General features: G+C 42.3%; 1 long non-coding RNA gene across 1 annotated transcript in view; it reads right to left on the minus strand.

The window, feature by feature from the left end:
• LOC137430359 (uncharacterized) overlaps window positions 1–16918 on the minus strand; it is a 64438-nt gene that overhangs the window by 32913 nt on the left and 14607 nt on the right. The window contains exon 2 of the long non-coding RNA XR_013623868.1: window positions 12769–12847. This is a non-coding gene — a long non-coding RNA (uncharacterized LOC137430359). The remainder of the gene's footprint in view (window positions 1–12768; window positions 12848–16918) is intronic.

The raw sequence follows: 16918 nt of genomic DNA on the forward strand, positions 1-16918 counted from the left end.
ATGAACCAATTGGAGCAGAGGAAGAACAGGAGATGTTAGCAGGGAAGTATGTCCTTGCCACATCCAGAAGGGAGGATTTGCCATTGGCAGAAATCCAGCCCAGAAGTCCACTTATTGAGTCAGGCCCATGGAGACGCAGAAGTTTTGCTGTAGTGCCATGGCTGGTGAAAGAGGTGCCAACACCCAGCCAATTGGCGTGGTGACCGGTGAAGTGAGGAAGATAGAATTACGGGTGGTTAAAAGTTGGTCATATTTGCAGAGAGAGAGAGATAAATGAAGTCGTTACTGTTAGGACGATACAACACACAGGCAAAGCAGAGGTCGCCTGGAATAGGTCTATAACTCAAAGGTCAAAGTCTGTAATAGGTCTATAATTTGAGAACGGCTGAAGGAATCTAATTAAAACTTAGTACAGGTACGTATAATGATAACATTAACTGATTATATTTTGTGGTCAAGAGGTCAAAGGTCAGATGCCCTGTCAGGTATATTATGATGCAAAGTTAAACTGATTCAATTTTGGGGCCAAAAGGTCAAAGATCAGAGGTCCTGTTGGGTAAAAATTCTGTTACTGCGCTAACTTGTGAACCAGTGATGGGATTTTGACCAAACTTGGTGGAAGTATGTTTGAGGTACAATTATTTTGTTATCGCGATAGCCTAACAACGGCTGAAGGGATTTTAGTCAAACTTGGTGCAGGTATGTATAATGATGCAAAGATGAACTGATTATATTTTGGCATAAAAGGTGAGGAGTGAGGTGATTTCGGTCAGGTCAGAGGTCATGTCAGGTAAAATTTGATACTTGAGAACAGCTGAATGGATTTAAATCAAACTTGGTACAAGTATGTATAATGACGCAATAATGTGGGCGGAGGCATATCGGTCGACGTCGTGACGTCGAAGAGTGGCGTTCTAGTTATTTTGTAATTTGATAATTATGGGATTAATAAAGGAATTGTGAAAATTGACACTGTTCCTTAAAGGAGAGAATTGTGATACGTTTTAATTAATCCTTTGGAAATTATAAAAACGGAAACTTTGAAACTGGTAATATTTGGTGAATGTGTCTCATAAGTGCTTTGCCCCAGAATCGTGCTCCTTTTGTTGGGTTCGCTATCATTTTGATCTCTGAAATCTTGCTGTTGTACCCTCTCCTTTAATTGGTTTACTTTTTCTGACGACTCGTACACCTTATAAACCTCGATTACAGACTGATGGCAGCTGCAGATATACTGTATTGCCAAATTTTGCTTTATCATTGCTAACACAACTACAACTTGTTTTCATGGTAATGCTGTATCAACCAACACCTTTTGAAGTCATACAGCTAAATTTTATGATGCACTGTACCTTGTACTGTGTTTCAATTGAGGGAAAAAGCAATAAATCTTAAATAGCACCCATAAGGCTTTTGGTCAAATTCCATGTCAGCGTGTTCACCAGGGCCGGTGCAAGGGTATTAGGCGGCAAAGGCGAACCTTCTTATTTGCCACCCTTGCCACCCAACCCCCTGCAATTAACTTTTGAAAATGAATACTGCGCATTAGTATGATTAATACTTCTGCATTTTTATTTACAGAATTATTTCGATATGAAAAATGAGAATATGCTAGATTGTACATTGTCATTGATTTACACTTTTAAAAGGATATGTTATTGAAGGAATGCACATTGTAATGTGTAATATGGATCACATGATGTAATATACTTTGTGTTCCTGAAACAAAGGTGATCATTACAATTTAGAACTTTTTTTTTTTGTGCTTTCAGTTTATCAAATGTAGAAACAAGTTCCTTCAGGGCAATGGTTTGTGCAATTCAAAGTTCTGTTGACAAGATTAAGAGAAATGCACAACAAGTCTTGCATCATTGAGATTGAGGAATGAATGCATGTTTTGATCAACTTCAGCTTCGAAAAGCTTCGCTCACCACTGGCCACAGAAACAGGGAGGGTCAAAAGGATGCGGAGAGCAATAAACGTGTTTGGAACATTATCTGTCAGATTATTTTTTGCAAACAAAGTTGAAAACATGTTGTGGTCATGCCCACTTCGGAAATTGGACCGTCATTTCAAATTGGACAGTCTTGCAATGGGTCGCATTTCACTGAACAAATCAGAAGCTTCGATATCTTTGGAGGTTCTATGTTGTATAGCTTGCTTGAGCTTCAAGCAATGTTCCATAATTTGCGGTGATGTTCTTTTCTGCAAACTATGAACATCACAGAGGAAGCCGATAACAGAACTAATTTGATGCATCTGTGTGAATCGTTCTTCAACCGATTGTATTGCTGTGTCAAAGATTGCAAAAAGAAAAGTTTGCCTTGAATTTTTCCTTGGGGTTCTGAATAGGCTCATTGTCTGTTTTGTATGTGAACTACTTACTCTTTCTCCAAATACAGATCGGATCTGGTTTAAAGTATGCCTCAGCAAGTTCACGTGCATCTACCAATGATTTCTCAAACATTTCGTCACTCCGCCAGTCTACAAAAAAACTACTTGGTTTCTCTCAGTTGTTTAAAGGCAATTATGTATGTCAATTCTCCTCTCCTGAAGTTGTTTGTTCGTCATATTGAGCTCAAAGAGGACGTCATAACCACGCAACACGAAAAACCACAAACGAGAAACTAGAAATGCCATCTGCAAGAGCTTGTGTATCTACTCATGAGGTGTTTCCAGACAATCCTGTTAGAATAGTGTCATCAGAGATGTCAATTAGTGCATCATAGATATCACCCAGCTGATCGTGAAGAGGTTTCACAGTATTAATTTGGCATTCCCATCTTGTTTCGCTTATGGTTTCACTGTAAGATTAGGCACATGGTGTATTAGAACTTCCCAGCGACGTATCAAAGCTGAAAAATACACATAAATATGTTGTGCTCGGTCAAAGAAAGCCTTTGTTTCCAAGCAACACTTGGCGGCATCATCAACAACAACCAAATTCAAAGAATGTGTACTGCAAGAAACAAACAAGGTTTGTGGATTAACATTTACAATTCTTCATTGCGTAACGGTTTTTTTCTCTTTCATATTGCTTCCATGATCATAGCCATTACCACACAAGTTTTCAATCGGCAATGACCTCTTCTAACTGGTGAAGGATAGTGTTCCGTCATACCAGCACCAGCTGTCTGTTTTCGTGGTACAAATCCCAAGAAATGTTCCTTTTATGCATACAGGTTCACAATTGTCAGTGTCCGAAGCCATGTCTACAAAGCGAAAGATCATGGCCATTTGGTCAACATGGCCTACATATTGTGTACAATCTAGAATGAATGAAAAGTATTCGGCAGCATGATCAGAATTTAGCATTTATTTGATGGTGATGGATAAAAGCTGAATCGGTTCATTTAGTATATCTTTCCCAAGGTAGTGTACCTGTGTCTCATTGTCTTTTATTTTACGAAGATGCTTACCCATAAGTGGGTCAAGCAAAGCTGGGTATTCTACAAATTTCAGGATGTTCCCATCACCATCAATGTGCAGTTTTTCGTGTGTTCCCCAAAAGGCCAGATTTTGCATAACAAGAACTCATTAAAGCTGTCATTCTAAGATTTTCTGCCAATACATTTTTTTCTTGTTTAATGAGGGGGAATTTTTCCACATCATTTGTTTTCTTCTTTTTCGATTGAAGTTCAAATTCTTTCCAAAAATTTTCTTGGATTATGATATTTAGGCGAATTGAAGTGCTGAATTCTGGTCTGGCCCATGTTTCACCAAGATTTTCTGCACACTACCATCACATTTGGGCTAAGTAGCAAGGTCACCATAGTTTTAACTGGGGTGGGGGAATTTTCACTTTCACGTCCTTTCAAATCTTCAACCTGGCGCACTTCATTTAGTTGATCTTATACATCTGATTATGCTCCTGAAGCACTACTTTAACTTGCGAGACTGTTGTCTCAGCTTCGATCTCAGGTTGATCCTTTGAGCTACCTTCATCTTGATGTTGTGAACAAAGATACTTCGTAAAGGAACCTTCTTGATTCGTTTATTATTTTCCTTTTTCAGCCTTTTGTTTACGATGTTGTGCCCCAGATACTTCTTTTTTTTTTGTATCTGCCATGGTGCCAGTGCAACAGAAAAATTTAAATTTTTTACATGATTAAATTTTTCTAGAATTATAAAAAAAAATGCACCAAATTGTACAATTATATCTACTGGTCAAGTAGCTGACTTCCCATCGAAGTTTAGCGTCAATATGTGACTTTCACGATGACATCCGCCCCAGAATGCTTGGCACACATGCGCAGAAACCCCTGGAAACAGCCGTCATCGGGGCATGGAACGTAAATTGTGCGTGCCAGATAAAGATTGTTACCTAAAATGGCTCGTAAAGCTTCGAAAACAATGCCGAAAATACTTGGAAAAATACCTGAGAGAAAGGGGTGTGTCTCTACACAATGAAAGATTTGGAGAAGTTTCTGATTAACTTGCTCAAAAAGTTTATATTTTGCAGCCCGTACTGCAACAACTACCGATGATATTGAATAGAGTATTTGACTCAGATTTCATGCTAGCAATGGCAGTGAGCAGAAATGAGTCACTGAAAACATGCAAACACAGCGCTTGTGTGAAATTTCAAAAGTCCTGTATTCCCAACGGTGGGGGTGGGGTTACTCACTAGACACGCCGGGGTTACAATTCTAATAACGAACCACATACTAGGCCAACACACCGATCGTGAAAAACAGATTTTATGACTATGAAAGTGGAGAATGGAATACGGGGAAGAGAGAAAAATCCACATATTACAGTAATTCAACAAGAAAGAGCAATCAGAGATTGCAGACCCTCACCAGGATGTGTTTTCAATGGTTTTTAAGGCTTTTGTGTTAAAAACAAATATGGCGGCCGAACCACGTGACCGATGACGTCATTTCGCCAGTACCACGTGACGACGTCATAGTTATAATTTTAGAATTCTACAGGTGGACTTGCACATATGGTGAAAATTTGCTGTCAATCGGACTAACGGTTACAGAGAAAATCAATCGTTGCATTGCGGAGGGGGGGGGGTGCGCACCCCCTGCACCCCCCCCCCCCTGGATCCGCCCCTGCACCACCAGCACGTGGCTCAGGTCTTTCATACCGGAGGAGGGAGTAACCAGGAAGAGATATTAAAGAATCAGACACATCTTGAAGGAGGAAAGTTTCTGTTAAGCAGATTACGTCTGGTTTGTCAGAGGCAACCTGTATGAGGAGATCTGTCAGGTTTGAGCGAAGGCCCCGGATGTTTGAGGTCAATATGGTTAAGGAAGAGGGAGAGGAAGCATCGGGTACATGACAGGGGAGGGTAGGGGTAGGGTAAGATGAGGGGTGAGAGGGGGAAGTAGGGAGAGCTGTTCGTGTGTCGATTTTGTAGTAGGAGAGTTTGTGGTAGGGAGATCGTGTGTCGGAGATTGCAGAAGAATTGGGAGAAAAGGAAGGATGAGCAGGACAAAAGGTTTGATGGTGATGGGAAGAGGCACAGTGAGGTGTTGTTTGAGGGGGGGGGGGGGGGGGTGGGGAATAGCATAGTCGAAGGTTGGAGGAGGTGGAGGTATGTGATGGAAGGGAGAGGAAGTGGGGAGGAGGCAGTTTTGAGGAGGAGGTGGTAGGGGGAAGATTGGGAGGGAGATTGTAGAGGGGGAGATTAGAAGAGGAGGGGTGAGGAGGAGGGGGGTTGAAGGGGAGGGGATGAGGGGGGAGTTTTTAGGGGGAGGGGGGGTTTGGGAGGGGTGAGGCGGGAGTTTAGAAAGTGGCCAATTGATGAAAAACGAACATTTATTAGAACCTGGGTTTATTGTGATTTTCAAGTCAGAGATCCGTTTGAGAACGATAGAGGAGAGGTGGAATGAAGGTGAGTTTCGAGAATTTAGGGAGGAATGACTAAGAGATTGAATTTGTTTTTGAATTGGAATGATTTGAAGAGGAAATTGAAAAAAGCCTTTTAAATATGAAGAAAAACAGCGTGTTGTAATAAACCATTGAATAAAACACTGCAGGGGAAAGTTTAAACATATTTCAACAAAACCGTGAAAACCAATCTGGGAAAAGTCCCTGAAGTATGGACGTGGATCAAAGAAAGGAGAAAGGTTAAATTAAATGTTAAATGAGATGAGGTTAAATGTTAAATGAGGTTAAATGCTAAATGAGTTTCAATGAGAAGAAAACTAGAATTGAAGGGTGATTTATGGTTGGAGATGGAAGGAAGAGGTTGAATAGAAGGAGATAAAGGGGGCTGGGCGAGGAGAGAAGGAAATGCTCATTTTTTAATTGCAAAATCGAAGATTTTTCAAGTATATTGGTCGGTTGCGTTTGTGGTTCTGTCTGTCTGTTTGTTTGTCTGTCTGTTTGTCTGTTTGTCTTTGTTTGTCACCGGCCTGCAGGTCACAATTTTCAACCGATTTTCACGAAACTTCACCAAATCGTAGAGTTGGTCAAAAGCAAGAAGCCTATTGTTTTTGGGATCAATAGGTCAAAAGGTCAGCATAGGCCAAAGGTCACCAACTTTGCTAAATTTCTAAAATCCTTAATTTTCATCCGATTGACTTGAAATTTGAAGAGGACTTCTGGTCACTAAATTCAACCACCAAGTATTTTTGAGGTCAGCATAGGCCAAAAGGTCAACATAGGCCAAATTTCTAAAATCCTTAATTTTGATCCAATTGACTTGAAATTTGAAGAGGACTTGCATATCTGGTCACTGAATTCCACCACCAAGTATCTTTGAGGTCAACATAGGCCAAAAGGTCAACATAGGCCAAATTTCTAAAATCCTCAATTTTCATTGAATTGACTTGAAAATTGAACAGCACTTGCATATCGAGTCACTAAATTGGGAAACCAACTTTTTGAGGTCAAAAGGTCAAAGGTAAACTCAAGGTCAACCTTCCAAAATCATCATTTTTCATCTGAAAAATCGTCACTTTTCTTCCTATTGACCTGAGCTTTGATCAAGATTGTCAATTTTAATTTTGATGAAATGGATAATTTGCTATATCAATGGAATTTTTTATTCTTGGGGAGGGTTTGGGGGGCGTATTTTGCAAGAATCGTGCTCCGCATGACGTCTTCTTGTTACTTGCAAAATCGAAGATTTTTCAAGTATATTGGTCGGTTGTGTTTGTGACTGTCTGTCTGTCTGTCTGTTTGTTTGTTTGCTTGTTTGTTTGTTTGCTTGTTTGTTTGTCACCGGCCTACAGGTCACAATTTTCAACCGATCTTCACCAAACTTCACCAAGTGGTAGAGTTGGTCAAATGCCAGAAGCCTATTGTTTTTGGGGTCAATAGGTCAAAAAGTCAACATAGGCCAAAGGTCACCAACTTTGCTAAATTTCTAAAATCCTCAATTTTCATCCGATTGACTTGAAATTTGAAGACCACTTGCATATCTGGTCATTGAATTCAACCACCAAGAATTTTTGAGGTCAACATAGGCCAAATGGTCAACATAGGCCAAATTTCTAAAATCCTCAATTTTCATCCAATTGACTTGAAATTTGAAAAGGACTTGCATATCTTGAAAATGACTTGAAACTGTTAACATATATAACTAGAACGGGCACTCGGTAGAGCGCATACCTTCGCCGCAGCTACTGTTCTGTACTTGGTAAAAATACGATTTTGACCTTTTCGTGACCTTGACCTTGACCTTTGACCCGATTGCTCCCAAAATCTAATCAAATGTGTCCCGTATAATAACCAATCATCCCACCAAATTTCATGCAATTCGGTTGAATACTTTTTGAGTTATGCGAATAACATACACACACACACACAGACATACAAATAAATACACAGCGATCAAAACATAACCTTCCGCTTTTGCGAAGGTAATGACGTCATGCCTGTCTGTGCTGCTAACATGAGCCAGTGTCATTAATGTATTATAGAGCTACCTTTGCTCGTACCACGTGATGATCGCCATTTAGATTGTTCAGAGCAACATCAGCCACGTCACTGATCCACCCAATCGGACTTCACCTGGTTGGAAGCATCCAGAATTTTTCAAACCTTCACGTCTTCCAGTGTGTGAATACTTTTTGTAAACATAAGATAATTCACTAAATCTGGATATTAAACGGTTCAAAGTCCGTCTCGCATCTGGACCTTGTTGTATTCGGCATTCCACGCGGGACTTTGTGTCATGTCCATCACCTGTATTGTTATAATATCATTCCCGAGACAAAATGTCCAACGCATTGACATATCGACGTTTCGGGACAAGCTTCATCACCTCAATTATTTGGCCATGAAACGATTGAAAGCACAATAAGTCAACCGTTCGTGAAGTTTATTTTAACTGTTAACGAGTCAAGCTGCGCTTCGGATGGGTGGAGGGCCCGAAGCGCAGAGTCCTGAGGAGATGTGAAATATCGGGTGATCGAGACGGGCGGGAAAATCTCCTCAACACGATCGCTGAGGTACTGTGGTCTTCACACAACCAGCGCGCCATTCTCCTCACGGCTGCCTATCCTATCCTATCAATTCAATTGCCTATCCTTTCAATTGACTTGAAATTTGAAGAGGACTTGCACAATTGGTCACTGAATTCAACCACCAAGTGTTCTTGAGGTCAACATAGGCCAAAAGGTCAACATGGGCCAAATTTCTAAAATCCTCTATTTTCATCGAATTGACTTGAAAATTGAACAGCATTTGCACATTGAGTCACTAAATAGGGAAACTAACTTTTTGAGGTCAAAAGGTCAAAGGTCAACTGAAGGTCAACCTTCCAAAATCATCATTTTTCATCTGAAAAATCGTCACTTTTCATCCTGTTGACCCGAGCTTTGATCAAGATTGTCAATTTTAAACTTCATGAAATGGACAATTTGCTGTATCAATGGTAAACTTTTGGGGGAGGGCGTATTTTGCAAGTATCGTGCTACGCATGACGTTTGCTTGTTTGTCTGTTTGTCACCGGCCTACAGGTCACAATTCTAAACCGATCATCACGAAACCTCACCAAGTTGTATAGGTCGTCCCAATCGAGAAGCCTATTGTTTTTGGGGTCAAAGGTCATCTGGAGGTCAAATTTCTAAAATCACCATTTAAAATCCGATTGACTTGAAAATTGAACAGCATTTGCATATCGAGTCCATAAATTGGGAAACATACTATTTTTGAGGTCAAAAGGTCAAAGGTCAACTCAAGGTCAAATTATAAAAATAATCAATTTTCATCTAAAAAGCCGTCAATTTTCAACTGATTTACCTGAAAATTGAACAGCATTTGCATATCGAGTCCATAAATTGGGAAACGTACTATTTTTGAGGTCAAAAGGTCAAAGGTCAACTTAAGGTCAAATTATAAAAATAATCAATTTTCATCTAAAAAGCCGTCAATTTTCAACTGATTTACCTGAAAATTGAACAGCATTTGCATATCGAGTCCCTAAAATACTATTTTTGAGGTCAAAAGGTCAAAGGTCAAACTTCCAAAATCATCACTTTTTTATCTGAAAAACCGTCTTTTTATCCAATTGACTTGAAAATTGAACAGCATTTGCACATTGAGTCCCTAAATAGGGAAACCAACTATTTTTGTACTTGCAAAAATCATCATTTTTCATCTGAAAAATCGTCACTTTTCTTCCTATTGACCCGAGCTTTGATCAAGATTGTCAATTTTAATCTTGATGAAATGGACAATTTGCTGTATCAATGGAATTTTTTTCTTGGGGGTGGGGGGCGGATTTTGCAAGTATCGTGCTCCGCATGACGTCTTCTTGTTTGTTTGTTTGTTGTTTTTTTTTTGTTTTTTTGTATATGGAACGTTAAACAAAGGATAGATGTTCGGGGAAGTTAGGGGGAGAAAAGGAAATCGAAGAAATAAGGAATACAGCGAAGGAAAGAACTTAAATACACAAAACGCCGCTGGGGTGAGGGAAGCCTCAAGTTACCAGGCCGTACACGCGGTGCGAGCAGAAAACGATTTAATTATACACAGGTTTGCAAATTTCAAACCAAGATTAACTCGAAAACACACAGAACACAAACACAATGAAATAACGAGCGTAAATTTGACAGACACAAATTGCAAAAATACTTAAAACTTTGATGCCGTGCAGACGTCGAAGTCCACTTGGTCGTTTTCAGCTGACTTCTTGGAAAATGGTCTTCATTGGAAAAATAAACGGTGTTATTTAAACTTTGTCCCAAATAACATTTAGATGTAACTTTGTGTTTTTGTAACCTTAAAGCCACACCTTTATTGACCCCGCCTAGGTCATGTGTTCTCTTGTTCGAGATTATAGAAGTTAAATTTGCATATAAAACGCCTAGGAAAATGAATGAATGAAAATGAAGGTGCCATCATGAAAGAAAAAATAAACTCGAGATGAAGGAATAATTTATCACGATTATCATCATAATTATTATCATAATTATTATCATTATCATTATCATAATAATTATCATAAGGATCACATAATAATTATCACGAACAAAATAAATGAATTTGAGTTGGCTTGTTAATGGGTCCTACCTCAGGATGCTTGGAACCCAGGTTCAATTGCCATGGTAACACCGAGGTCGTGACGTGTTTCTCCTGCATTTAATTTAGGTACAAATTCCATTAAAAAAATAAGAGCAATAATTTATTCAAAATTTTAAAACTCAATTTTATTTGCCCGATTAAAGTTACTGGACATGGTCAGTTGTTTGGAATTGGTCCAGGATGCAATGCGAAGGCACATTCCCTTTTGGAAAAGGAAACTTTGTTCAATAGTTATTGATGACGAGGCAGTTTAATAAATAAAGACTGTTGCTAGTTTTTGCTTTTCTCTTTTTGGGGGTAATCATGCTTGGAATGAGCATTCCTTTCTGTTCAATAAATAATGAAACTCGTTGTAAACTGCTTGCCACAGGTGCCATGTCAGGATAACGATGATTGAAGCCGTTACTTATTAACACTTTTTGTCTTTATGGCGATGCCTCTGAACATGGTGGCAGTACACAGTATGTCCAAATTTAAATTGAGATCCATGCACTGTATAATGGCGGCCCGAATTTGCTTGAAAGGCTCCAAAAGGTACTAAATGTTTGCTTGATGTGAAATGCCTTTTCACCTTGAAAGGGTAACTTACCTTCAGCACCTCTTTGTAAACCAGTAAACCTTTTTGTAAATCTTTTTGTAAACCCCATTTACTTTCAAACGGAACTTAAAAATCGGCTGAGTTTGTGTTTCTGTGCAAGAGAGTTCCATATCTATCTATAATTCCAGCAATCTCTGTGTGTCTGTCTGTGTGTCTGTGTGTTTGTCTGTGACCGCTGTTTCTCGACAACCACGGGTCCGATATACTTGAAACTTGCCAGGTATATTGCTGGGGACCCGAGGATGTGCCTTTTCAAGGTTTGTAATTAATCGGACAAGTACCTACCGAGCTATGTCCAAAAAACGCTTCAACCAATCAGAGAGCAGCGAGCTATCACGTGTGCCGAACCGTTAATGCAATGCAAGCGTTAATGCGTTAATGCAAGGCTTTTCTTTTTTTCCCTCTTCTCTTTCTACTTTTCCTTGCGATTAAATTGCAAACAGCCAAAATACGTTGGCGCTAATTGAATAATTGGCCATTAACACTAAAATAATCGTAACTGCGATATGCCAACTTCCGGACAGTGCAGCCTTCCATGTTGTTGTTGTTTGCAGCAGCTGTTTGCAGCAAGGCAAGGCTTTTCAACTATGTTGCCGTTAAACTATGTTTTAAAACGAATTCAAACTGCGATTAAATTAAAACGATTCATCCTAACTGCGATTTGCGAACTTCCGGACAGTGACGACTTATCTTCCGGCAGCCAATCACAGAACGCTCTGTTGCGTAGGCGTGGCCGATGTGAGACGAGCGGAGCTGAGCGCGTTACGAGCTGACCGCCATTACGGTACGTAATTCGATTTCTTATGCGCATTATTTCTCCCAATTCAGTCAGAGCGAAGGGCGGAAGCGAAGAGCGTTGCTTTTTTTGTTTACGGGCGTACGGGCGGGGTAGAGCGTACGGGTAGCGTTTTTTTTTTTTTTTGGCCACGGAACGGGCACCCACGTACGGGCAATGCCCTAGTATATACTAAATAGCCGAACGGTGGTTTTTGATTGGATGGCCGGACCATGTATGTATGTATTAGTAAATTGGTGCGCAGACCAACGAAGGACCGTCTTACATCCATTGGCTGCACAGCTGGCCTCAGCCGCCATGTTCCTGCTCAGGTCGGCCCAAGCCCAAGCCATCTGCCGAAGCGTTGTACAGCGTTCACGAACGTTATGCCTTCCGTTTCAGTTTTCCATTCAGTGTAAATCAAGGATTACCAAATATTTATCGAAAAGTTGCAGCTGATATAGCCGTCACGGGCCTTGAGAAGGCCATAGCACGTACGGGCCTCAGGCTTTTGCCTTTCAGGACTAAAACGACATTTCTCTGAAGCGATAATGTTGTTGTTTTTGGTGTGTTGTTGATGGTGTAATATGTTCTGTGTAAGTTCAGATTGTTTCAAAATGACGATATTTACTGCTCCAAGCAATAGGAGATTTTTCGTCGAAGTTATTTGGTGATGACAACTGTTTATTTTCAAGTCTCGTTTTATTGGTGGAGGGTGATGAGAATAGTCATGTTGTCGTGTATTTTTACTCTGTCTGCATGCCTGGCAATCAAACAAAATTGAAAATCATTTCAACAGGAAACTTGTTGTTTTTAAAGATGCCATAATGGACACAAACAACAGGCACGGAGAACTAATGCAATGTGTTACATATTGTTACGTTTGTGGGGGTAAACAATGAAATACCTTAGTCGAGATAGAATCGTGAAGATTCAAATGCTCCAAGTGTCACGTGGAGGAATCTCCATGTATCCAAGTAGGCCATCTGTCCGGGTCAGGGTTCGGGACACAAAAAACATATAATAAAGGGAGCGGGAGACGAGTTGGGAAGAGAGGGGGAAGCACACAAGTACAACATTTGACAGCAGGGACATCAGGAGAACTGTGGGAGGGAGAGAGCTTGGGGGGAGGAGGCATGGGAAGGGGGGTAGGGGATGGGAGAGTTCTAAAACAAATGGACACTGCAAGGACTTCCAGGAAAGAAGTCTGTGTTTCAAAAAAGTGGATCTGGGGTGAATTAATGGGGGTAGAAAAGATCAATGTTTTGGATAGTGGAAAATAGGAGATGGTGGTGAACAGCTGTTTTGAAGACTTGGAGGGAGGGGTGGGATTGAAGAGAGTGAGGGAGTTTGTTCCAGAGGCGGGAGTAAAGAGGAATGAAGGAGTGAAGGTGAGCAGAGAGTCTTGATTTTGCCAGTTTCACCATAAGAGGGTTGCTGGCAGATCTTTTGCGACCTGTGGGAATATTTGAGGGACAGAGCACAGAGAGAGCTGGGCGAGCTAGGCCGGAAAGGAGTCGGTAGAAGACAGAAAGACCACCAACCTGCCTGTGGTGAGTGAGTGAAAGGCCCTCGGAGTTTGCTTCATGGCGGGAGATTCAAATGATTCTGAAAGCTTTGGTTTCAACAGCGTGAAGCCGAGCTAGGTGTGAGGCAGGAGCACCAGCCCAGAGGGGAGAGCAGTATTCCATTGAGCTGCAGATGAAACCCTTGTATGTGGTGAGGAGCTCAGGTGTGCTAAGGAAGGACTTTGCATGACGGAGGATGCCCAGTCGGCGACTGACTTTGGAGGCCAGCTTGGAAATGTGGTTTTCCCAGGAAAGATCATGGCAGACAGTGAGACCCAAAAGCTTGAGTGACAGAACTTCTTGGAGAGGATTGTTCTGAAAGTAGATGGGAGTGTTGTCCATTCAGTCTTTTCAGAGAGACATTGTGAGATTGTGAGATTTGTCAGGATTGAAAGACATGCTCCACTTGTTTGCCCAGTCTGTGATTTTGTCCAGGTCTGCAGAGAATGAGGAAGCTGCAAACTGCCAATCTGAGGGATGAGGTATGGAGCAGCAGAGAGTGGAGTCATCAGCAAAGAGATAAAGAGGCTTTTCCAGAGAGTCGGAGAGATCATTGATGAAGACCAGAAAAATCAGAGCCTAAAACTCTGCCTTGGGGAACTCCAGCCTGAACAGGAAGGGGGATATGAGAGAAAACCATTCAGGGCCACAGGTTGACTACGATTAGAGAGGAAGTCCGCAAGCCATGCGTGGAGATTTCCATGGATACCATAGGAGGAGAGTTTGGTGAGCAGAGCGGGGTGCCAGACCGTATCGAAGGCGCGTGATATGTCGAGGGAGATAGCTCTGATTTCCTGTTTGGCATTAAGGACCTCCATCCATTGTTGAGACAGCAGAAGCAGCATGTCCAGAGTAGAATAAGCTGGTCTGAATCCAAATTGATGATCCAAGATCAAGCCATTGGAGAAGAGGAAGGATTTGATGTAAGAAGCGATAATTGATTCCATGACCTTTCTGATTATTGGGAGCAGGCTGTATGGTCTGTAGTTGCAAGGATCTGTTTTTGCACATTTTTGTGTAAAGCTGTAATGTTGGCTGATTTCCAAGCAGATAACAGATGGCAGATGACCTTGAGCAAAAGAGAGGGTGAAGAGAACAGAGAGAGGGTGAGATAGAGCGGCAGAGCAGGATTTTAGGACCCGTGGGCTGATGCTGTCTGGTCCAGTTGCAGAATCAGAGTCGAGGTTTGACAAAAACTTCTCCACCTTGTCAGGAGAGAAAGACACTGAGTGCAGGAGCAGCTGGTTTCGACTTGGAAAGGTGGGTACAGAGAGAGAAGGGTTCGGGACACAAGATTTTGAGGCAAACACAGAGTTGAGGCATTCGGCTTTTACACGTGCGGTGTCAGCTGTGTAGCCATTTGAGGTAAGGGAGGGGATGGAAGGGGAGCAAACACCAGGAACAGATTTGACCAGACGCCACCAGGATTTGGAGGAGGGAGACAGGTTTGAGAGTTCATTCTTGACAGCAGAAATCTATAGTTTCCTGGCTTTACTGAGGGAAGACACACACTTGTTCCGGGATTTGTGAAAGGAACTGTGATTACCTTCAGTTGGTTTAGCCTTCCGCGAGGTGAAGGCAAGTTGCATCATGGCAACTGCCTCACCACAAGTTTCAGTGTAAAATGGACAGGAGGAAGGGTATGACAACTGAAGACAAGATGGGATAAATCTGTGCATGAGAGAGCAGTTTACTTTGGAAGAATTCCCAGGAAGAGTTGATGTCAGAGGCAGTAGAGATGGGAGACCAGCCCAGATGATTGATGGCTGCTTGAGGACCGTGCCAGTCAGCCTGAATGAAATGCCAGACTCGTCGGCGCTGAGGAGGCTCTCTGAGAATGGCCAGAGAGATGTCCACTTTAACAAGGAAATGATCAGAAGAACCGATTGGAGCAGAAGAAGAGCAGCAGACATTAGCAGGGAAGTTAGTCATAACCAAGTATATTAACACACGACCAAAAATAGATTCGGCAAAATCCCGACTATTTTGACGAACGTATGACACAATCGCATTTTATATTTAGAAGCTGCAAGTTGTTATTTTGTGAAGAAGAAGAAACGCAACACTTTTTTTTCTCAGGTCGTCGAGAGTGGGTAATTCATTAATTATCACATGTACAGACGTGCAGGCAAAGTATGGAACAATTTCACGGGGTAATTTGAACCTCAAAAATTCTTATTTCGGATTTGTCAATCGCTCGGGTGTGTGTGTGGGGTGGGTGGAGGGAGTGGGGGAGGGGGGAGGGGGGGGGGAGGGGAATGTGTGTGTGTGTGTGTGTGTGTGTGTGTGTGTGTGTGTGTGTGTGTGTGTGTGTGTGTGTGTGGTGGGGGGGGGGGGGTATGTGTGTGTGTGTGGGGGGGGGGGTATGTGTGTGTGTGTGTGGGGGGGGGGGTGTATGTGTGTGTGTGTGTGTGTGTGTATTTGTGGGTGTGGAATATGTGGGGATGTGTGTGTGTGTGTGTGGGGGGGGGGAGGGGGATGTGTGTGTGTGTGTGTGTTGGGGGGGGGGGGTGTGTGTGGGGGGGGGGGATGTGTGTGTGTGTGTGTTGGGGGGGGATGTGTGTGTGTGGACATGTGGGGATGTGTGTGTGTGTATGTGGGGATTTTTTTTTTTTTTTTTTTTTTTTTTTTGGTATACAAGATCGAGGCTCGTGAAAGAGCGAACATTAATCACACAGAAAGACAACAGACACACAAAAACAAATAACATCGGGAGCGATAGACAAGATGGGGAGAGAGGGGGAAGGACACAAACACAACATTTGAGAGCAGGGACCGAGAGACATGGAGACATCGAGAGAACTGTGGGAGGGAGAGGGCTTTGGGGGGAAGGCATTGGGAAGGGGGGGGGGGGGGTGGGAGAGGTATAAAACATATGGACACTGCCAAGACTTCCAGGAAAGAAGTTGGAATTTCAAACAAGGTGGATCTGGGGGGTGAATTAGTGGGGGTAGAAAAGATCAAGGTTTTGGATGGGGGAAGATAAGAGATGGTGGTGAACAGCTGTTTTGAAGACCTGGAGGGAGGAGTGTGATTGAAGTGAGTGTGGGAGTTTGTTCCAGAGGCGGGAGAAAAGAGGAATGAAAGAGTGAAGGTGAGCAGAGAGCCGAGATTTCGGCAGTTTAACCATCAGAGGGTGGCTGGCAGATCTTGTGCGACCTGTAGGAATATTTGGGGGACAGAGCACAGAGAGAGCTGGGGGAGCAAGGCGGAGAGGAGTCGGTAGAAGACAGAAAGACCACCTACCTGCCTGCGGTGAGTGAGTGAAAGGCCCTCAGAGATAGCTTCATCGCGGGAGATTCCAATGATTCTGAAAGCTTTGGATTCAACAGCGTGAAGCCGAGCCAGGTGTGAGGCAGGAGCACCAGCCCATAGGGGAGAACAGTATTCCATTGAGCTGCGGATGAAAGCCTTGTATGTGGTGAGGAGCTCAGGTGTGCCTAGGAAGGACTTCGCACGACGGAGGATGCCCAGTCGGCGACTGGCTTT

Source organism: Myxine glutinosa, chromosome 6 (genome assembly GCF_964187855.1).
Source record: "Myxine glutinosa chromosome 6, kmMyxGlut1.1, whole genome shotgun sequence".
Lineage (NCBI taxonomy): Eukaryota > Metazoa > Chordata > Myxini > Myxiniformes > Myxinidae > Myxine > Myxine glutinosa.